Source organism: Eulemur rufifrons, chromosome 8 (assembly GCF_041146395.1).
Source record: "Eulemur rufifrons isolate Redbay chromosome 8, OSU_ERuf_1, whole genome shotgun sequence".
Lineage (NCBI taxonomy): Eukaryota > Metazoa > Chordata > Mammalia > Primates > Lemuridae > Eulemur > Eulemur rufifrons.
This window is the reverse complement of record NC_090990.1, coordinates 93800246-93824590: the sequence shown is the minus strand read 5'-3', so window position 1 is coordinate 93824590 and position 24345 is coordinate 93800246. Positions and strand designations below refer to the sequence as shown.

The following is a 24345-nucleotide window of genomic DNA, read 5'->3' as shown; positions in this document are numbered from 1 at the left end:
TCTGTTCATAGACAATAAAGGGAGGAGACAAACAGTTACTGAGTGCCCAGTACTTAACCGTGTGGTAGGAACGTCTTATATAAAATTGCAATTATTCTTCTCAATAACTTTATGAGATAGGTATTGTCTCTATTTTGCAAGTGAGTAGAAGCTATAACCTCCTGAGATTGCTCAGCTAGTAATCTCAGAGTGAGGAAGTGAACCCAGATGGTTCACTTTTCGTGCTTGAGGCCTTTGATGTGATCAGACCAAATTATTAAATAGCTGTGTGGGGTGGGGTTTCCCTTAGTTTCTATGCCAGGCAAGCTGTGAAACAACAGGATGAACCTTTTTCACCTTACTACTGCAGGAAATAGCTTTCAAAAATGCTGTTTGGGGACATTTGGGCCCTGCTTTCTTTCCTGAAGATGATGTGACACTGATGATAGTGACTGTGTTTCAAGAATCCGGAGAGCCTGGTGTTTGTGAACATCCCTATGAACATTGGCTTAGAGATAGTTAATGCAAGTGTTTTGGAGTAGTGAGGCAAGCCCCAAGTGAACAGTGGAATGAGTATAGTAGAAGTGTGGGTGTTTTCTCAAATTTGGAAGACTTCTGCTGTGTGCCTTGTTAGGAAAGTAGAAGCCAGAGGAGAACGGTCCTAAGATACATAGCATTTGTTATTGCTCAGTGTGGCCACTTTATTCCCATGAAGTTCTGTGTCCTTCACTAGAGAAACAGCAGCCATTCAACAACCCTCCTGAACACTGTGGCACTGCGTATTGTCACATCTGTTCGGTGGAATGCAATAGATCAGTGGAAAGGAACGAACCAGGGAACTAAGTGTACTGAAATGGAACTATCTACCCCCAGCACGTATAACAGAAATGTAGGGTATGCTAATACTTGATTTCTTAAAATTAAAAAAAATCTATGCATCCACAGTTTTTTATATATGTGTAGGTATTTCTAGAAAGCTACTGAGTACATGATAACTAGTTACCTCTTAAGCAGGGAGATTCCCTGAGGAGCAGTGGTTCCCAGTGTTGTCTGGGATCCCTGGGAGTCCTTGAGACCCTTTCAGGGGACCCACAGATCAAAATTATTTTCATAGTAGTACTAAGCTATTTCTGCTTTTTTCACTGTCCTTCTCCTGTGAGTGTATGGTGGAGTTTTCCAGACGTTAAGTGACATGTTATACTGCAACAAATTGAATCCAGAAGCAGATATGATAATCCAACTGTGTTCAGTGAAGCCAAATATAAAAAAAATGTAAAACAATGTCACTCTTCTCACTAAATTTTTTTCAAAAGTTATTTTTTGATGAAAATTACTATTTATAATTACTATTATTTAGTGAACTCATATATGATAAATTTAAAATTCTCAGTTTTAATTTCTAACTGGGTAAATCTCAGTAGGTATAAACAGAAGCCCTTCAAGGTCCTCTGGGATGTGTCCGACTCCCTCAGTTCCCAGTGTGCTTGGAAGGCTTCTGTTGTATACAGTGGTGGATTGGAGTGCCAAGGAGGAAAGAAATGTGAATGAAGCAAAGGTTTGTAATAAAATATTGCTTTCCCCTTTTTCCCCTTCCATAAAGGGAGATCTACGAGTGGTCTGGGGTTCAATGCTCTAGAAAGTCCTAAGGCTTGTGGCTTGAATTATTTTAAAGAAGCTGAAATAATTGAAGAGAAGCAGAGGCGAGCTGTTTCTGAGGATCCTGCTCCACAGAGAATGTCCTGCACCCATTGACGTAAGTAGGGCCAGTCGCTGAAGCCCTGTCACTGCATGAGCTTGGGGGTGGTGGTAGAGAGGTATGGCTCCCCTGGAACCCTTCCCTCATCTTGGCTGGTGTCCCAGGGAAAGTTGAGCACTCAAATTCTGTGCCTAGAGCTGATATCAAATGAGGAGGCAATGTATTTGATCATATAAGAAACCTGATGTTGAATGTCAACTAACTCATTCTACTTCCATTGATCCAGTTGTGACAACCCTAGATTAGAGGGCAGTCCTGGGGTGTCTTCGCTCAGGGAATCTTATCCAGCTCTGAGTGAGCCAGGGTATCTGGCCTTGTTCTGGGACTTGTCTGTCCGTACAGGGCCCATTGGAATCTCTGGGGTTCCTGGATTGATACGTCTTCTAATATTACAATCGTATTTTAAAATGTTCTTTTATAAATTGCTTCCTTCTAGCAATAATTTGAGGTGATTTAGAGTAAAACATTAGTTAATAGAACCACTAAAACCAGGATCACAGAACAAGCATCCTATAATAAATTTCTGGGGGAGTTAAAAGTACAAGGAAACATAGCCCAGGGCTAATTACTGCAGATTAGTATAATACTTAGCTAGGAGTCAAGGCAAAAAGAGAAGCATGAACACTGCAGAACCTTTATTAGGAAACCAGGAAGCATTCCCACATACCAAGGTGGTCTGCTGTAGGTGGATTTTGATCTGAATGGAATTTCTTGGTTCATCCCTTTGGCGGGCTCAAATCCCACCAACAGATCTAGAACTGTAGCAATTTCATGGGTCTGAGACCTTCCTAGCCTAGAGCTGAGTAAAGGAAGAAGCCGTCCCTCCTTCATGCCTGCGTCGCCAGCATCTGACACATGGAAGATGCTCAGTGAGACCCCACTGATTTGATTTAGACTTTATTTCTCACAGCTTCTGGAATACTTGTTGAATGAATGAACGATTGAGTAAATAATGTGGACCTGTGAGTTCTTGGGAGTGAGGAAGGATTATAAGGATAAGGGCAGGGGGTAAAGTAGCATTTTCTCACAATCCCCAGAAGATTTCTTCTCACTGTCAAGGTGCTCCTTGTATTACATACTCTTTTCTGTTTACCATCTAGGGAGCTCCTTATGACTCCTCAGTCCCCTTGTGGTAATCATTCATAGTTTAATCTCTTGGGTTTCCTTCCCACAAATTGCATTGAAACCTGCCCTTCTGCGCCTCCTTCCTTCCTTCCTCCCTCCCTCCCTCCCTCCCTTCCTTCCTTCCTTCCCTCCTTCATGTTATGACAGACTCTTGGTACTCCAGAGAGCCTGGAGAGCTAAGAAGTCTTAACTGGAGCTTCCACGGTGTACATTTAGAATGAATAATTCATAGCTACACTTAACCACTAACCAGAAGTTATTACAGGGTTTCTCTATTACATTAGATTTCTCAAACATTATTTATCTATGAATCATTCTGCTTTACCTTTCAGAAACTATCATTGTGGTCTTTTCTTCCCCTGCCACGCGATCTTAAATAACTATTTCCAGAAATCATTATTTCAATATCTAAGGCAAGTGCTATATATAGCCTTGTCATATGAAGTCTGATTTGGGTGTCCTCCTGCACCCCCGCTATCACAGTATTATACCTGGAACTGTCTCAAGTACTTCAGCTTCTACAAGGAAGAGTCCTCTGGTCACTAATCCAGGCTCACTCTTTTTCTGAGAATGATCAGACTGAATATTTCAGTCTGTTTGGAAGTTTAATAAGTCTCAGTTTCTTGTGTTTCTTATTAATGGGAAGACCAAATAATTTAGCATCCAATCTGGAGTGCTTGTGAGGAAAAGGGGAAGTTATTAATAGGTAATCTAGACCATGAGGCTTAATCTGTATGTGTGGCCATCTAATTTTCAAAGATCTTGCATCTTCAGTGGGTACTGAGAGCAGAAAGGTAACCACAGCCTTTGGAGATTAACCCCCTGAATTCTGTTCAGTCATTTGGGGGCTAGGGAGCTCTGGCACAGATTGTGTAGCACTGAATATTAAGCCAGTGGGGAGCCTGTCCCCTCCTGGATGTTAGAGCTCCCAGAGGGAGAGAGTCATGATTGCCACAGCCCCAGTGGCCGATGACTGTGAGACCCAGCAGTACAGCCCGCCAGGCTTCCTCTGCCCTCGCCTCCCTTTTCCCCCTCCCCTCCCACTTCTCCCCTCCTTTTCTCCATCCTGCTCTGCTCCCTTCTCCTCATTCTCTCCATCCCACCTCCTTTTCCCTCTTTCTCCTGTTTTTTTCTCCTTTTGTCTCCCTCTCTTTCTCCTTGTTCTTCTCTCCATTTGTCACTCACACTCTTTTCCTTTCCTCCTTTCTCCTAAAATGACTCTTTCAAAATTGTTGGGGGGCAGCTCAAAAGAGCAACTCTGCCAGCATTAATTTCTCCTTTAAAGAAGAAAGTCCGTGTTTCCGATTGTCACTTGATTTTCTTCCATTACATAGAAGCTGTCTCTTTTCCACAGCAAGGGGCCTAGGAATGGTCTGTTTCTCATGAGTTTCTGATCGGAGCTTCTGGTTTCATATGTCCTGCCAGGCATGCTTTCCAGGGCGTGAAGACAGCACATCCTGGGTACTGGGGATGGGGGTGGCAGTGAGGATGGTGGAGGTTGGGGCTGTGACTGGAACAAGCCTGGGAGATGTCTGCTTGTCACTGAATGGATTGCAGCCAGAGACTCAGTGATCATGTTGCTGTGTAGACCTCAAGGTCTGAGATTTTGGAACATGGCTGTCCAGGATTATTTTAGAAAAGGTAAAGTCAAGATCAGTGCCTAACTAACCAGAGAGCCCACAGCTATTGTGGGTGTACCACCACCAGAGAGGGACAGAACCCATCAGAAATTGAGGAAAGAGCCCTTCAAAGCAAAATGGAGGGGAGGAGTTGAAGGTTAACCTAGACATTTCTGGATGAACAGGGCTCCAGAAACATTCTGAAAAGCATAAGCTGAGAGCAGACTTCAGCAACATGAGAAAAGAACTGGCTGAGAGAACAAGCTCCTTAATGCGTTCATGGGGTTCAAGAACTTCGGACAATATTTTTACTTACTAAATAATAACAAACTTTATTGAACAGCTATGATGCATAAGTGACTCTGGAAGTGGTTTGAAGGGATACAAATATAAATAAGAGATAATCCCAGCCTAAGTTTTTTATGAGCTAATAGGAGAGGAAAGAAACAAAAAAGAGAACTACACTTAGGGGGCTAAGTGTGAATCAACAGAGTGACCAGTGATCCCGGAAGGAGAGAACATTTGTAGCTGGGATGCTCAAGGAACAAATGCATTGGGCATAGGGGGTGTGGAGCTTGGGCCAAACCGTGAAGACTAGGAAGGAATTCAGTGTGTAGAAGGAAAGGTGTAGGGCACTCATTCTTGCTGGAGCTGACCTAGGCAACAAGGACCCAGAGTGACCTGGGGAACAAGGACTGTGCTGGGCATTGGGGTAGGGGGGAGAGAGGCAATAGTAATCTACTTGGAGCAGAGGGTTGGGTTGCAGAGTGGTGGAAAATGAAGCTGGAAAGAAGGGTAGCTGCCAGCTTGAGGAGAGCCCTGACTGTTGTCTGGGTTGAGACATCTGGATGCCATCTTAGGGATTCAGCATCTGTGTGGTACATGCTCTAGGAGGAAAGGATGGCTTCACTTTTGCAGATGTGCATTTCTAATGTTCCTCTTGCTGAGTGTGGGTGCTGTTCTGAATCATATTTAAGGTGTCAACAATAAATCATTTGGGGACCTAAAATACATATATGCATGATATACTTTGAGCCAGCATTTTCTAAGATCTCAACCTCTTGTTTTTGCTTTGCTCTTCATAGTTTATAAGGGTAGATTTAAGGGTCAACCACAAATTCTATTGCTCTCAGGGCAAATCTTGGGCTGCTAGCAAGAACCTTATTTTCATTGTTTCAATTCTCTTTATAATTTTTCATATTATACTAGATAGTTTAACCTCAAATTGTGGGCTTCAGGAATAATGTTGTTAAGTATTCCTGGCTGGCAGTGCTCACTGAATTGCCTTGTGAGCCTGAACCTGCTCCAAGTTCTTGCTTCTTGGGGCACAGAGCTCCTGCTTCCTCCTTGATGATGGTTGAGAAGGCTTAGATGTTTCCTTTCTATATGCATAGAAAAAAATGCATAGAAATTTTTGGGATTTCTCACTTACATATAATTGTCTTATAAGAAATATTGATACAATCTTTTCTATGATAAATACTTTATTTATAGGAGATTTTTTTCCCCATCAAAAATTATGATCCCCTCTTAGTTAAGGTCTGAGTCTCTGTCAGGTATTTTTTTTTTTTTTTTTTTTTTTGGCACAACATTTAGCATAGTATTTTATGTGCATTCTTTTGTTTGGGTGTAGAAGAACTAGGTAGGTGGTGGTGGCAGAACCGCTCCCATGTTCTACTCCAGCAGTGGGTTTTGTAGAGAATAGTCTAAAATAGATCTTTGCTATTTGAAGTATCATCAGCTGACAGCATCAATATCACCTAAGAGCTTGTTAAAAATGTGGGATCTCAGACCTCAGACTGCATCAGAATCTGGAATTTGATTAGTGTTTGAGACTTATTGATCTCCAGATGTAATGTATACGAATGACTTAGGGCTCATGTTAAGTGTGGATTCTGACATTATTCTAAGTTCCTTAGGTAATGATAGAACAACTAGGCCTCAAAATTGTCTTGTATCAAAGCATCAACTTCCTTTTTAAGAATGTCACTGGACACATTCTCTCTTCAGAGTGACACTCCTGCACAGAGCAAATGGTTTATGATGGGAGTTGGCAAAATATGACCTGCAGGCCAAATCCAGCCTGCCACCTGTTTTTGTAAACAAATTCTTATTAGATCACAGCTACGCTCATTTATTTACATATTGTATATGGCTGCTTTTGTGCTGTATCTGCTGAGTTGAATGGTTGTGACAGAAATGTATGGCCCGCAAAGACTCAAATGTCTGAGCTTTTATAGAAAAAAGTTTGCCGATCTCAGCTTATTAGATGGACCCTAAATACTTCCTTAAAGAAATGGAAGTAGCTATAATATTTTGCCCCAGTGGCAAAATCTGCAAGCCCCTCTCAATTCATCTCTATTCATGGAGAGGCTGAATCATAAATCATAATTCCCAAGTGGCCAAAAAAGGGTCTTGAACCCAAAATTGATCCAGGTAATGGTATCACAGAGTCTTTGACTTTCCAAAGCCCATTTAAGACCTCCTTTCTCAAAGGAATGGTCATAATTTTGTTGAGCTGATGACTGTCTCCTCCATAAATTAAATTCCATTCATTGCTCAAGGTAAGTTTGACTTTCCTCAAGAATTGGAAAGAGCCAAGAGGAAATTCTGATTAGAAATTTGTTTGGGGCCAAGGAAATAAAAAGCCTTATATGTGTTGGGTATAATCCACATTTTACTCCTAAAAAGGTAGGAGTAAATAGCCCACCTCTGGGCTATTCTCTGGGCAGGCAGACTCAGACAATGTGGGCTTGGAGTCCTTCTTTTAATTCCCCTGTAGAATCAAACCACCTGTCTCTTATTTGGGGTTTCTGAACTGTGAAATGATGGCACACTCAGATTCCAAGAACAGCTGACTGTGTAGGCCAAGCATACAGAGACAGAAGGCAGAGACTTGGGCCAAGAGCAGGAAATACAGAAGAGGGGCTGGCATGGAGCATCTGCCCCACAAACACAGTGGAGCCGGAGGTTGTGGGAGGAGAGGGGGGCCCATGCAATCACTTGAGGATGTGGGCACTCTGCTCCATCCTCCAAGTCTTGGAGATCCTGGCTCTCCTTCCAGAACCAAATTTCAGAGGAGGTGGGTGTAGGAGAATTGAGATTCTTTTTCCTTGTCCAGAGTTATCTGAAGCCAAAGTGTTTTCGTGTGGGCTTCTGTGGGAATCTGCTGTAGCTCTAGGAGCTTTATTCTAACTTAGTTCCTTTTCCCTTTGTCTGCGTAGCCCAGGACACTAAAAGGGTTTTTTTAAGAGCTGGGGTAGGCATATGTGGTGAATCTTGTTCTCAATTCTAGAGTCTATCTCACCTCCAACCAATTCTTGGAGATTGTAGGGGTAAATTAGGGTGCCGTATATTGAGAGCCACCTGCCCTGTGGCTGGGGAATCCTCCCTGGAATTGCCTAAGGTGCATTAGCTGATTAGCTCAGTTGTCAGAATGTGAGGGTTTTAAAGCCAAAGTTCCTGTTTAGACTGACATTTCAGCCATTCTCTCTGTTGGTAGAAGTACAATGTATTCATTCATTCATTCATTCAGTGAACAGCCACTGAAAACTTACTGTGTAGATGGTGGAATAACATGAACGAGAGAGTCAGACATACCTGAGTTCAAATTCTGGTTTCCCCATCTATGAGCTAACTCACTCCTCACTCAAGTTCCACTTTAGGTGTGTGATACTCACCCCTCCCTACCACACACACACCTTCCCTGAATCTTCCAGTTGGGTTGGTCCTTCTCTTTGCTTTTGTACCAAAATTATCCATGTAGATATCTGTCTCTGTCCCCAGATTGTAAAGTCATTGATGGAAGTCATATGTTTTTTTTTTTCTTAGTGGCTGGCACATATTAGAAATTAAACATAGGTTTATTACACTGAAAATGACCCGGTTGTGTGGCTTAACTTCCCTAAGCATGGTTTTCTTATCAGTAAAATGAAAGTGATTTAAAAAAACACACCTTGCGTGTTTTTTTGTGAAGATTAAATCAGATAATGTTCAGAAGAGTGTTTCATCAATATAAAGTGCTCACAGGTATTATTATGATTGTCCTAACATCTAGATTGATTAGGATTCAGTAGAAGATGAGTGCAAGAGAATCAAGATAATATGCGGAGAGGTCTTAAGTCCACTTTTCCTAGACCAAATGACTGAATGGGGGAGGATCTGGAGATTTGGGCTTGTGAGGCACAATTTGGCTGTGTGAGTTGACACTGGACAGGGGACACCCTCCAGCAAGCTCTGTGTCTCTGGCACTAGATTGTACACTCACAACAGCAGGGATATGTTTTATTAATTTCTGTGTCCCTTTAATGTCCTAAGCACAACTAAGAAAGTGAATAAGTAATAACCGTATTTTGATGAGCACTGCAAGGCCAAAATCTCCTGCCCCTCAAATCTCCCCATATCCCTTGCCTGTGTATGTCTTGTCTTGAGAACCTGGATCGTGGAACTATCAGATTGAAAACACAGATTTGGGGATAAAAGAGTGAGTTGAATTTGAAACATGTTGAGGGTGAGATCTGGCAGTCAAATATGCAGGACTGGAGTATTAAGAAGAGACAGAAGCTGGAGCCTTGTTATTTAACTTCTCACGAGCCTGTTTTAGGACACAGAGCTCATTGTACAGATTCCATAGTGCTTAATACTGTGGCTTACCCGTTAAAAAGCACATAGAGCTTGCTGGAGGGGTTCCCCTGTCTAGTGTCAACTTGATAAATAAATATGCATTGATTCATTGCAAAATATTGGACCTTTTTCCCACGTAGGTAATAAAGAAGCACTGCAGATGTTTGGGCAGAGTTGTAAGATGATATGAATTTTGCTCCAGGAAGACTTGAACTTGCTGCAGCGTATAAGTAAGATTGGAAGGGGAAGAAGCTGGGGATAGGGAGACGTGTTAGGAGGCCTAGCAAAGGAGCAGGTGAGCAGTGAAGGAGCCTGTGGCAGAGCCGTGCCAGGTGGAGCTATGCCAGGTAGAGCGGAGAGGACTTTGACTACACAGAGGCTGGCAACTTGGCTTGCTCCATAGTATCAGTCCCGGAGAAATCTCCTTGCTCTGGGAGGAGCAATGATTAGGCTCATGTGGCTTTGGAACAAAAGCCAAGGATTGCATTCAAGGGAAGATAATGAGAAACATAAAGGCCATGAAGATCAGGAAAGCACCATTAATCTTTTTGTTGAAAAACTTGACTTTCCAAGGCCCTAGCCAAGGGTGCAGAAGCCTCAGCACATGGACTTGTGCCCTGTACTAGGAAATGCAGAATGGAATCTCCCTTAATAAATCGCAGAACTGATAAGCCAGGAATCTGAAAGGCCAGAAGAGTAAGGGGTGCGGTAGGTTGTGAGGCAAAGGGAGGAGCTGTAGTACTGATTAGAAGACAGGGGAAAGCAACAACATAAAAAGTGGTCGAGGAGAGAGTGGACATTAAATCTAATCTTCAGCCCCTTTTATAGATAATAAAGCACTCTCTCAGCTGTGAAAAAATATTAAATCTTAAATTATATATTTATTAAATAAAATGACACAAATTTATTAAAATTTTAATTGTAATAAATTTAATTTAATTTAATGTTTTCCCTCTACAAACTAATTTTCTGGAGATTTCTCTTTTTTCCAAATATGAAATATATTGACTAATGTAAAGCTATTAAAACAGGAGAAACTACTTTCATTCAATAAAAACTAGTAATTTTCCCCAACCCCAGAACTGTGTACACATTTTTTAAACCTATTAAGTAGTAAAAAATAAAAATCAATCAGATAAAATGTATGAATGACCTAAAAAATATCCATACTATTTGATCTAGGGATTTGACTTTTATGAATCTACTCTAAGGAATAGCCTGAAAGGGACAAAATTTATACAAAAAGACATTTATTACAGAATTATGTATATGTATGGAAAAAAGTCCTAAATGCCCAGCCTTAAGGGTATGGTTAAGTCTTTAGGTTATAAGCTTTTAGAATGATGGGTTTTGAGATTTTGAGATAACACAGAAGGTATTTATGGTATTGTATTAAGTGAAAATAGAAGTCACAAAATGTATAAAGATATGAAATCAATTATGCAAAAGTGCATAGGGAAAACACTCAAATGAAAATATGCCAAAATGTTAACTATGTTTGCCTTTAGGTGAGGAGAATTTTGGTTCTTTATACAATTGAAAGGTCATAAATGCACATGTATTACTTTTATATCAGAAGAAGAAAGAAAAGAAAGTATATAATTTTTTTTTAAAAAGGACAATATTATAAAGGAGTATTTATTGCTTTTAGAGTAAGATAATCTTTCTTCCCTGGGATTCTGAGTTTTTTTTTTTTACTCTCAGTAAGATCTTTTCTTGCCCCTACTTAAATTATTTTCATGTCAGTCTGTTCATGGGGACAAAAAATAGCAAGTTTGCTATTTGACCTCTGCTTAAACATATGGAGTAGTTCTCTGTTACCTACACGGAAAACAAGGTCCAAACCACTTGATCTGATATACAAGGTCTTTCTGAATCAAATCCCAACTGATCTTTCTACTTCACTTCCCTTAGTTCTCTACATATATTTTCTACTCAAATCAAAAGCCCTTTCAGATTTGCTATTTCTTGTACATGTACATAACTTCCCTTTTCTGAACCTCTACTTGTTCATGGGGACAGCATGTTCACAGAGCATGTATTAAACATCACAAAGTGGTGGAGGATCCTCTTTCAACATGAGCAGGGTGGTATAGCTGTGTGGTCTTGGCAAGTCAGTTCACCTCTCTGGACCTCAGATGGCACACCTGTAAAGCGAGGTACTGTAACAGGTGGTTGCCAAAGTTCCTTGTAGCTCTGTGGCTTGGTGAGCCTCATTCCCTCAGTGTCTCAGGTGTGCTCATTCATCTGTCTGTTCATCTTTGCAGCTCTTTTGGAATGAAGTATGGTGCTAAGCCCAGGGTAGGCATTCAGTAAGTACTTATGGAATGAATGAATGAGCAAATGAAGGACAGACATAGCTTTGATGGCAATAGAGGCAGTGTGAACTGTGGCAAGAGTCTGGAGTTGTAGTCAGAGAGGATGTTGGGACATTGCTCGGGTTCTGACTGCTGCCATTAGGGGCCCCTCCCCTGTCCCCCATCAAATTCTACACTTTCTACCTCATGTTCCATTTCCTTCATAAGGCTGTCCTCAGTGGTTCTGATTAACAGGGACTTGCATGTGTGAATCTTTTGGCTACTCATACATGCTGTCTTTTATCAAAACTATGGCACGTGCCAGGGATATAACAGATATTATCATTTGAACAAAAATTCAACTCCATAGGAAGAAAAAAATACTACTTAAGGGGGCTTTAGAGACAAAGGGACACACTTCTCTAAATTCTTCATTTATGGTCTAATAGAGCCCAATCTGTGATCCCCAGATAGGTAAGGGGACAGGGACATAGAAACCATTTACAATATTTCCAAAAAGCCTAAGAAAAGTCACACGTACTTCCATAGTAAGTCTGCCTTTCTTTATTCTGAGTCAGAGGATTTTCTTCTTCTAGAGCCAGTGTATAAATGTGAACTTTACAGCACCTACCAGAGAGTACTTTCACCTTCTAACAATCCTTGGTTTAGCCTTCATTTCTTGAATAACTCCAGAGCCCATCTCTCCCTTCAAATTACTACAAATACATTGCTTCCCTTTTTTCTCGTTACCACTCAGATGTCCACGTTGAACAAAAACAGTGGAAGAGGTTGAGAAAGCTGAGTGTGTACCCAAGTGCTGAGAGTGTCGTTGCTGTTGTCCGGCACAGAGGGCACTGTTCAAAGGAGGTGATCAGAGTCATCTTCTGACTCAACCTCACAAGAGTAGCCAGGGCAGATGGACGGTTCCCAGTTGTTTACTCTCTCTCTCTCTCTCTCTCTCTCTGGAGCATTTTTTTTCCTTCTGTTTCTTATTAACAGGACAAAAGACCTTGAACAGCTTAAGGACAGAAATCTTGCCTTGTTCATCTTTGCAGCTCTTTTTGGAATGAAGTATGGTGTTAAACCCAGGGTAGACATTCAGTAAGTATGTGTGGAATGAATGAATGAGCAAATGAAGGACAGACGTAGCTTTGATGGCAGTAGGGGCAATGTGAACTGTGGCAAGAGTCTGGAGTTGTAGTCAGAGAGGATGTTGGGACACTCCTCTGACTTGCTAGTTATGTAACCTTGAGCAAGCCTTTTTATCACTGTGGGATTAGTTCCCCCAGCTGTTGAAAAAATGTGTATAGTGGGGAGATTGTGATTAAAAAGGTGTGCCCTAAGGAGAGTATAAAACCATCTGGCTCATGGTTGCAGCTGAAGAGCTGGCATTTATGTGGTGTTTTTATTCCCTTAATTTTTTAAAAAATTAAAAACCTGAAAATCACTAAGTAATATTAATCCCTAATCCCACCACTTAAGAATTATATAAAATAAGAAGTAAAATTTCCCTTCCTAGCCATCTCTTCTAATGCTCCAGAGACAACTAATTTCCTCAACATTTAGGTTTGATGCTTATCCTTCCTGACATTTTCCCAAAGTTGCTTAGATGGATCTATATGCACATACACCATTTACAAAATGGAACTATTCACATCTGTTTATTTATCCATTGATCATCTTCAAATCAATTATTTTTTGAATGAAAGCAGAATTACTCATTGTTTGAATATACCAGAATTTGCCACTGGTCTCCCAGTTCTGGTGTTTTGTGATTATAAACGATACTGTAATGTATCTCCTTGTACACACGTATCTATAAGCTTTTGTGTAGCACTTACTTTAGTACCAAGGCACTTGAATGCTTATTATTCTCTTGACTCATAACCACCATGAGAAGGAAGGGCACACATTGTTACTCCATTTTACAACAGAAAAGGGAGGGTGAAAGGAGCCAAGTGGCCTGCCCAGAGACACACACAGACAGACTGGCGGAGCCTGCATTTCCTAGTGGCTTGAAAGGCTTCCAGAGCTCCTCCTGTTGCACTGCAATAGAGTGGGAGTCAAGAGGGAACATCTACAACCAGGCAGAGAGGGGTGGATCAGTGAGCGAGCAGTTGCATTAAATTATACTAAAACACACACACATACAAACAAAAAACTCAAGGCCAAGCACATTTAAAAAATAGTTTGGAAGAAATACACTGGTGGTGAGTAAGGGACCAGCATAAGATGAGTTGCCCTTTAATTAGCCACCATTTCTTTTGTAATGTTTTTAATATGATATCCAAATGGCGGGGATGGCTTAGGTTGCATAAATGTGGCAGAATTACAAAGGACATCCCAACAATCCCAACAATGATACTACCCCTCTCCCCCAAGGGAGTGTCTAGGGAGGGCCTGTCTGTTGGCATCTGGTTAGGATTGGCCTTAATCGACATCTTCCTCAATTATCTGCAGGAAATATCAGCTATGTTATTAAAATTCACAGATGCAATCAATTGTCAGAGTCACTGGAGACCAAGAATTATTACTCAGAGCATTGGAGAGAGGCTGGCAGGAAAGAGAACAATTCAGCCTGGAAAAATGCAAACTAATGGATACAGCAGGAAAAATCTTAGAGGGACGGGGCTGGGACTGGGGTGAGGCAGTGAGGCACTTGCCTGAGATACAAACTTTAAGGGAGTGCCAGAAAATTCAATGATCAAGATAAATGATATTTTAGTGCAATACTTAAAAAATCAAATTGGCAAACTACAGCCCCTGGGCCAGCTGCCTGTTTAGAAATAAGATTTTAATGCAAGCCACTGAAAGTAAAGGTACAGCAGCACGGGTGATCTAAGCTAATTCTCTGACATATGAAAATCCTGGTTAAGCATGTGAATGTTAGGCATGTCAGACCTTAGCTTATGACTTACGGGAAAGATACTGCTGCAGAAAAAGAATAATAGATTTGATTATTTCTATTAGTTTCCTAGGGCTACTTTAACAAATGACTACCAACTGAGTGGCTTAAGATAACAGAAATTTATTGTATCACAGTTCTGGAGTCTGGAAGTCCAAAATCAAGATGTCAGAAGCATTGTGCTCCATCTTAGCGTTCTAAAGAAGCATCTTTCCTCGACTTTTCTAGTTTCTGATGGCTCCTGTGATCACTCCCATCTTTGCCTTGGTGGTTACATGGCCTTCTTCCCATGTATGTCTCCCTATGTCCACATCCCTATTTCCTCTGTTTTCTCTTATGAAGGTACCAGTCATTGGATGGCACCCTAATCCAGAGGATCTTACCTTAGCTTGAGAGCATCTGCAAAGACCCTGTTTCCAAGTAAGATCACTTTCATAGATAATGGGGTTTAGGACACAATTCAATCCCCACCTCTATATACTGTTAAACGGGGGGGATTTAATTTAGATGCAGCAGAAACATTATTCCCAGGAATCTGGCAATAGAGTGAGGGGCAATCCCCTACCATGATTTAAATACCTAAGGAAACATTTAAGGAAATGCAGTGTAGTTCCTTTGGGGTGCATGTTATAATCTTTGCTAATGGACATGGTGACAAATAGGTGCAAGATTTTTAAGGGTAGTCCTGATTTCAGATATTCAAATGATAGTGACTAGAAAATACTTTGCCAAATTTTATATTCCTTTTGTTGATATTCTTCTCAATAGAAACAATTTACTAAATTATTACTAATCCCCAGGAAGCCACTGTCAGTAAAAAATAAAAAAAAATAAATAAAAAAAAAAATAAATAAATTATTACTAATATTACTGAATGTGATAACTTTTAGAGATTTTTTCACATAAATTCACCAACTAAGGGGAAAATGCTGTTTGTCAAATCTGGCACCCTGAATTTTAGTTCATGAAATATAGCTATCGTGCTCTGGGTCCTGCTGAAAGGCTGTGAAAAAAAAAATGGGGATTATTGAATACCATTAGAACTTTAAATAAATTGAGATTATTACTGAACCAAACTGGGGTCTGCTCACCCAGCATAGCAAAGCCAGAAGTCAAGAGTTGCAGCAGGAGAACAGGGGCATTTTTATTACATGGTGCCAAGCAAGGAGTACAGGCAGCTAAAACTTAAGACCCAAACTCTTCAATAGCTTACAGCCAGGGTTTTTAGGGCCAGGGGTCCATTTTAGGCAGGCCAAATTGTAAATCAATACATGGAGGTTACATATTGGTCTGGCCCCCAAGGGCAGGATATCCTGAATTGGGAGTGCCTGTAAAGTCATAGGTGGATTTAGAGATTCTTGGATTAGCAGAAAGGAATGTTAAAATGGGTGTGACTCCCTCCAGGCCCCCCAGGGGGAAATTGAGAACAAAGAACAGTTGTCAGAATTCATTTCTCAGTTCCCTCTTGTCTGCATTTTCCATCCAGTGGGGGTTTCTGAAAAACAATTCAAGAACATATGTTAAGATGCCATCCTTTGGTTTCCATGGGGAACCGAAACACCTCATGACTCTGACTTGCTTGGAGGGCCTTTGTTATTTCCATTCACTTTTCAAGGCTAGCTAGGTGGCTGGAATTTCCCCTAAAGGGACTCAAGATTTTTCTTTATTTTCATGCTTGAGGGGCTCTGCAGGCCCCTCCGAGGGGTCCTTGCTTCATCTCAAAATGTAAATGGAAACCAAATCTATTTTCTCCCATTTTCCAAATGCATCACAGCCAAGTTCTCAAACCTGAATGTCTTTAGTGAACATTAGTGAACTTCAGTGAACATTAGTGAACTTTAGTGAACAAAAAAAGTCTTTTAGTGAACATTGTTGTTATAGACATGCTTGTGTAGGTACAATTAATTGTATCACCGATAATAATAATGTTAGTTATTTTATTTCTAATCCATAATTACTAATTAATAAATGTATACTTTTAAGTTAATAATTCAATAATAATAGCAATATTTATTGAGTGCTTATGTGCTAGGCAGAGGGATTGATCCTTTTATGTGCATTATTCATTTACTAATGCAGTAATTCTTTCCATATTAGTAAATGAGATTCTGTTTACTTGGGTTTGAAATGACCCACATTTTTTCTGCTTTTGGTTAGGGTCACCAGCCCATTCAGAGAGAGAGGCTGTATCTTTTTGTACCTGGGCTATTTTCTGCATGATTGCACTAGGTCTAACAGCAAGAAACATGGCCAGCAAGGGCTGCTAGCGCAAAGTGAAGGGGCCCTGATGTCATGAACATGATCATTCTTGGTACATACATTAAACTAATAACACGCTTTTCTAAGGTCCTGAAAATAGTTTGCTTTCTAAAGGTTAAAAAGGTTTCTTGTTTATATAAATGACTTGCTCTGCAAACATTTTTTTTTTACAATAGAAAGGTTAAATTGAATTTATTTTAGTTTAATTCAGCTTATCCCTTATTAGAAACTAAAACTGAGTAGAATCTAAATAAATATGTGGCTTTAGAAAGTGTCTAAGGAATAAAGTCCAAGAATTTGGATGAGGTAGCTAAAGGAGTTCATGGATTTTCTATCCCTGTTGAAATTTTAAAGTTGTTTAAATGTCCAACATTTATCTACTTGCTGTAGGTATGGACTTGCCTAGAGGCAGCAAAATGGACTATAAAATACAGGTTCTTAAATCTGAGGTTCACACAAGAGTTTATGTAAATAGAATTGGTTAGAAGGGTATCCATGACCGTGAATAGGATAAAAGATTACATATTTTTTTTCTAAACTCTAACCAAATTTTAGCATTTCCTCTAATTAGCAAAAATTAAAGGTATTTCCATAGCACATTATAATTGTGGCAGCTATCTCAAAATATTGTACATATTCATTGCCACTTTGAAACTGTAGTAATTATTAGATTCTTGACTGGATCTTGATTATTTAGTGGATTAATAAGGTGCACATATATTACTGTACTATACATATTTTTTTTTCAGCTTATTATGGGGGTACAAAAGTTTAGGTTATGTGTATTGCAGAGCTTCAAGCGTGTCCATTCCCTAGACAGTGCGCATCGCATTCATCATGTAGGTATACACCCATCCCCTCCCCCCACCCCCCACATCTGCCTGACGCCCAATTGGTGTTATTCCCAAATGTGCACTTAGGTGATGATCAGGGAAACCAATTTGCTGGTGAGTACATGTAGTGCTTATTTTTCCATTCTTGGGATACTTCACTTAGTAGAATGGGTTCCAACTCTTTCCAGGAGAACATAAGAGATTCTATATCACCATTATTATAGCTGAGTAATACTCCATGGTATACATATACCACATTTTACTAATCCACTCATGTATTGTATTGATGGGCATTTGGGTTGTTTCCACATCTTTGTGATTGTCAATTGTGCTGCTATAAACATTCGGGTGCAGATGCCTTTGTTATAGAATGTCTTTTGTTCTTTTGGGTAGATAACCAATAATGGGATTGCTGGATCAAATGGTATCTGTTTAGGGTATCTCCATATTGCTTTCTACAGGGGTTGCACTAGTTTGCAGTCCCACCAGCAGTGCATGAGTGTTCCTGTCTCTCCACATTCATGCCAACATGTATTGTTTTGAGACTTTTTGATAAAGGCCATTCTCACTGGAGTTAAGTGATATCTCATTGTGGTTTTGATTTGCATTTCCCTGATGATTAGAGATGCTGAGCATTTTTTTCATATGTTTGTTGGCCATTCTTATATCTCCTTTTTTTTTTTTTTGAGACAGAGTCTTGCTCTGTTGCCCTGGCTAGAGTGAGTGCTGTGGCGTCAGCCTAGCTCACAACAACCTCAAACTCCTGGGCTTAAGCAATCCTACTGCCTCAGCCTCCTGGGTAGCTGGGACTACAGGCATGCGCCACCATGCCCAGCTAATTTTCTCTCTATATATTTTAGTTGGCCAGATAATTTCTTTCTATTTTAAGTAGAGAAGGGGTCTCGCTCTTGCTCAGGCTGGTCTCGAACTCCTGACCTCCAGCTATCCACCCACCTCGGCCTCCCAGAGTGCTAGGATTACAGGCATGAGCCACCGCACCTGGCCCTTGTATCTTCTTTTGAAAAATTTCTATTCATGTCTTTTGCCCACTTTTTGATAGGGTTGTTTGATTTCTTCTTGCTGATTTTCCTGAGTTCTAAATAGATTCTTGTTATCAGTCCTTTATCAGATGTGTAGCATGCGAAAATTTTTTCCCATTCTGTAGGTTGTCTGTTTACTCTCGTGACTGTTTCTTTGGCTATGCAGAAGCTTTTTAATATTTTAAAGTATTTTGACAACTATATTTCAATAAAATTGCTTTTCTTTGTACTCCTATGTTTTTTATTTTATGCATTTGTCAGCAGGAAAAAAAGCCAAACGCTGTGAAATAATTTTAAAGAGATTTACTCTGAGCCAAATTTGAGGACCATGACCCGGAGCCATGCCCAAGAAGCCCTAAGCAAGTGGACTCACTGTGGCTGGGTTACAGTTTGGTTTTACACATTTCAGGGAGACAGGGGTTACAGGTAAAGTCATAAATCAATACGTGGGAGGCATACATTGGTTTGGCCCGAAAAGGTGGGCCATCTCGAAGGGGGGGCAGGACTTACAGGTTATAGGTTGGTTTAAAGATTGTAATTGGTTAAAGACAGGAAGCTTTGTCTAAAGGCCTGGGGTGTTTTAACATAGGAGCTGTTTATCGGAGATAAGCCAGGGGGACATAGATTTGTTGTGTAAATTGAGGACCTGTAGGTTTGTCTTGCATAGCCTTAGGCCTGCTTATGGGTTACAAAGGATGTCTCCATAAAGAGGAGGGGCATGATGAGGCGTGTCTGCCCTCCCTCCTCCTGGCAGGCAATTTAGTTTTGGGATATTCCTTTGGCCACAGGGGGTCCATTCAGTCAGCTGGTGCGGGGGTGAACCTTAAAATTTTATTTTAGTTCACACATTTAAAATCATTATTCCTAGAAAGGGTTCAGAGGCTTCACCAGACTGCAGAAAGTATCCATGGCACAAAGTAAAGTTAAAACTTCTGGATTAGAGAAACGCTGTTGAGCCCTTCTCATTCGTTGATTCTGTCCATGAGAGCATGAGGGCCGGGGTGTGATGCCACATTGGGAGTGTGTGTGATAGCAGGGTGTGCTAGATGGATGGCTGCTGGATCAAGAGTAACAAAATGAAATGGACGTGAACTTTCCCACTGCCTGACTCCTCACTTTGGCCACCTTCACAAGGCTAGCAAGCCTCATCAAATGCATATTGACTTGGAGTCAGAGGGGCTGGGATAGGGCCTTCACTTTACTGCTTTCTAAATGTGTGGTTTTATCTAGTCAGTCAAGCCCTGGATCTCATCTGTAAAATGGGATGAATAGCATCTCTCCTCTCGCCTCTTGTGACCAATCTCTAATGAAGATGGAGTAGGCAAGAGAATGGAAGAGCTTCCCTATAAACTCTGAGGTGCCCTGTAGCGTAAGGGAGTCCTGTTGGCAGAAGAGTAATAGCTGCTGCTCTGGTCTGACCCCGCAGCCAAGCGCTATGGGACAGGCACAAAGAGCAAGTGGGCAGCTGCGCCTGGCAGCTCTTTGGGCAGGGGTGGCTGAGGGCAGAGGTATGTAGTGGGGAGGGGCAGGGGGCTGAGGGTAGGCTGAAGGAGGCTCTGCCCCTTCAAACCCCGAAAGATGCCCTCTTCCTAATCCATGGAACCTGTGAATACGCTACCTTCATGGTAAAAGGGACTTTGTAGATGTGAGTAGGCTGAGGACCTTGGGATGAAGAGATCATCCTGGACTATCCGGGTGGGTCTGATGTAACCACGGGAGTCCTCAAAAGAGTCAGGAGGATGAGAATTAAGAGACAGAGGTAAGGGTGGAAACAGAGGCCAGAGAAGAGAAAAGATGCTACGCTGCTGACCACGGGGCAAGGAATGTACCTGGCCTCTAGAAGCTGGAAAAGATGAGGAGATGGATTCTCTCTTAGAGCCTCCAGAAGGAACAGAGTCTTGCTGACACCCTGATTTTAGGACTTCTGTCTTCCAGATAATTTGTATTGTTCTGAGCCACCGAGTTTGTGATAATTCGTTATAGCACCAACAGAAAGCCAATCCAGGGCTGCCAAGTGTTGTGACTATGGCAGAGTGCTACGGGCTGGTACAGGGCCTTTCCTGCCACAGGGCTGCTGGTTACCCCCCAGTTTTTAACTGTGATAGATACATTTTTGGCAATTATTGTCTTTTCCTTGTTTCTTTAGGCTGATATGGATAAACAGTGAGTTACTATAACAGCAAAATAGTATTTTTCTGACTTTGTCTGCATCCCCAATTAGAGAAACCCCACCTCTTTCTCTTGCATGGCATCAGAATCCCTTCCAACTGCTCCAGGACTCTTTAGGGATATCTCTCACGTGGCGCAGAGCTTGGCCCTCTCACCTACCCCAAGGCAGCTGCCGTTTCTCTCTTCTTCTTCCCTGGGTCAGGCTCTGGCTCCCGTGGTGCTATTTGCTGGTGAGGCTCCTGATGCCAGTCCAGTCCCGGGAAGGTGCCTGCTGCAGCCGCCGCCACCATTCCCATGACAGCCTCACTTCCCAGCCCCGCCAGCCCAGGCCGTCACCCACACACATCCAGCCCAGACAGCCACCAAAGCCACACTGGAACAGCTCTGCTGTGCCTGAGCTGCCAAGTCTCGCCAAGCCCTGATCCTCTTAATGCCACTGTCTGGGTTTTCCAATGAAAAGGATTCCACTTTAATGCTATGGTACAGTTCGGTTTGGTGTTTTCAGTGCCTTGCAGAGAATATAAATTTTTATATATATATTTTAACCTGCTTTCGTTAAAATATATATATATATATATATATATTTTTTTTTTTTTTAATGCAAGCAGGTTTTTCCAGTCTTTCTTGAGGATCCGCCTCCTGAGTGCTGGGATAACCAGGTGTGTCAGCAGGGGCTGGCCTGAGTGAGAGGCACTGTGCTGAACTCACCGTCACCCTCCCCATCAACACTGAGCGAGGCAGGTTAATTGGCCCAAACTTGTAGCCTTGATTTTCTCTTTTTTTAAGACAAATAATTTCCTTGGAAGCTCCTGAGTTCCTCATCAGATAGACTTCTAGAAAGTTCCATCTCAGAAGCCCTCCATGCATGCTGGCACATGTCTGAATCCCACAGTGAACTCATGTAGGCTGCACTGCATGTCTGCAGTGTGGAGTCCCAGCTGGACCTCTGTTTCATATGGAAAATCCTTGGGAGGGCCCAAAGATCATTTGACACATATTGGAATGGTTGTTCTTCTGTTCTTCCTAATTTGCTTGTTTCAAATTTTTTGGGTTCCAATCAAATATCCTCAAACTTGTAACCTCTAAAATATATGCTCTCTTTGAGGCTAAAAAATATCCACCTTTGCAGCATGTTTTGCCCACTCCAACTGTGTGGAGGGGTGAAGGGGACATAGAAGGGGAGGTATATGGCTGGAATGAAGGTTTCCAAGATATGGGCTGGGCCTGGTGGTGGAGGAGAGAAAGTCTGTCTTCAGGACCTTGTTTTCCCTTTGGGTGCCTTCATCATTTGTGACTTATGACCTACTTCTCTGATTCCCTGTGCTACCCTCTCCTCACTTCACTGCTTAGAAACTCGCTGTTTTTATAGCATTCTTCCCTCATCTTAGAAAAAACTGCGAAGATTTCACTTCTGTAACGTGAATGCTATTTCCTTATTACCGTTAGAATTAACATACAGGATAATTGGGAAAGGGTAATTCCAATGCTGCATATGCATTGAACAGGGTTTGGGGTAACCTCCAGTACCTGAAGGCAAGGGTTTCAGGCTGGGGAGGGAGGAGCCCCCGTGGGGCACTCGTTCATCACCAGGTGCAGGCACCTGCGCCCTTTTGTATCTCCGCTACCTGGGACAGCTCATGGCACCTAGTAAACATTCAGAAATGGTTTAATGAATGGATGTAGCCACGCAGAGGCTATTCTTGTTTGTATTAGTCAGGGTTTAACCAGAGAAGCAGAACTCTTAGGAGATACATATGAAGAGGTCTATGGCGAGGACTTGGCCTAGGTGATTGTGGGGGCTGATAGGCAGGCCCAAAATCCATAGGGCAGGCTTGCAGGAAGGGCAGGCTGGAACTCCTGGGCACGGCCTGAAGCTGCGGTCCATGTTGTTCAGGCATGCTGTCTTCTTCTTTAGGGAAGTCTCCGTTCTGTGCTTTTTTTTTTAACATTGAAAGGATAAATTTTAATAGTGTGCTATCAAATATGGGATATTCAGCTCTGCTTTTTAAGGCTTTGTAATTAATTGATTGAGTCAGGCCCATCCAGATTATCAAAGATAACCTCCCTGACTTAAAGTCAACCCATTATGGATTTTAAACACATCTGCAAAATGGCTTCACAGTAACACCTCGATCAATGTTTGAACAACTAGGGACTGTAGCCTAGCCAAGTTGACAGATCAAAAAGACCATGACACTGATGATTAAAGAACCCATTGCCCTCTAATTTCCTTTTGGGCATTCATAGTTTGGGTTATATAAACTTTTAGCTAATATAATACTTTGGGTAATAGTCACTAAATTCAGCTTTGCTGAAGCCTCCAACTTCAGTTACTTTAACCAAGTGCAAACCTCTAGTTGCTTCTGTTGTCTGTTGATGCCCACAGGCTCATGTGATCTGGAATGGTAAGTGGCTTCTCTCTGATTTGCCAAGAACAAGTGGTTATGTTAGTTGAGGAGCCAGAACACTAATTTCAGTGATTTGATTCTGGTACAAGTTCTGTGGGGTGGGATGCTGCTTTTTCTTTCATCCTGGTAAACATTGCAGGCTTGTTATGATGGTTGAAATGCTGGATTTAATCTTTTCTTCATATGCCAGGAGGTTCACAGTAAATGAGGGGTGTGGTCTGTTGGGGAAAAGTGGCTGTGGCTTGGCCTCTCTGCACCCTGTCAGGACACACACACACACACACACACACACACAGGTGCATGTGCAGTAGCATGTGACTGCATCATGTAGGGGTTCATTACTGAGCTGCAGGGGCTGCCCCTGAGAAGCTGTGGACAGTGGTTTGGGGGAGGTCATGGGGCATATTAGAAACAGCACTGGTCTGGGAATGAGTTCCTACTACTAACTCCTCACCAACTCAGTTTCTCTAATCTTCTACCCATTCCTTTTTTACTCAGGACATATTTGTTTAGTGCTAGACTAAGCACAAGGCTTTCAGGATTTGGTAGTGATCAAGACAGATAGTACCCTTGTCCTTTCAGAGCTTACTGTTGAGCAGTTTTAATAAATAGCAGTGATTACATCATTAGCATTTACAGAAGGTTACCATGTCCCAAGCATGTGATTTATGATAGAGGAAGTGGGGGTTAGTCTAGGTTAGGGTCAGGAAGCTTCTGGGAGGTGATGACTAATTACTAATACCTTTCCTACTTTGGAGTCATGTCCTTTCTGTGACCCCCTTCCCTTCTTCTGGGTGTCCATTCCCTCAGCCTTCTCAGGCTGCCCCTGTCTTTGGTCTCCTCTCTTCACAGACTCCTCTCGGACCATCCTCTCCAGTCGGATCACTCATTCCAGCTCTTGTTTTGCATCTGCAGCTGCCTGCTGGGTCGCTCCTCATGGAAGCCTGCAGGGATTTGAAAGGCACATCTGTGAAGAACTCAACTCCTCCATTGTATTCTTCCTTCCCTTTTTCTGGCCCTGATAATTTTATCACAATTCTTTTTGTCATTTAGGTCAACAACGTAGTCGTCTGTGGCCTCCCTTCTCTACCATGCCTGCCAGTCTCAGCCCTACTGGGAGGGTGTCTTTCCTCTCTCCCTTCCATCGTGTGCTACCCTCAGTGCCGAGTCACGCTGTCTCGGCCACTTCCCTGGGCAATTGCTATAGCTTCCTGCTTATAGTTTTCCCTCAACCTTAGTCCATCCTCTTTAGAGCTACCAGAGCATGTATTCTTGGTAGATCTTCTCGTGCCGCTCTGTTGCTCCAAGCCTTCAGTGGATCACTGCCAGGCT

General features: G+C 41.9%; 1 protein-coding gene across 1 annotated transcript in view; it reads left to right on the top strand.

Moving 5' to 3' along the window:
* The first annotated feature begins 1703 nt into the window (after positions 1-1703).
* DDR2 (discoidin domain receptor tyrosine kinase 2) overlaps positions 1704-24345 on the top strand; it is a 130105-nt gene continuing 107463 nt past the window's right edge. Inside the window, exon 1 of the mRNA XM_069478408.1 lies at positions 1704-1732. The gene's annotated coding sequence lies outside the window, so the exon portion shown is untranslated. The remainder of the gene's footprint in view (positions 1733-24345) is intronic.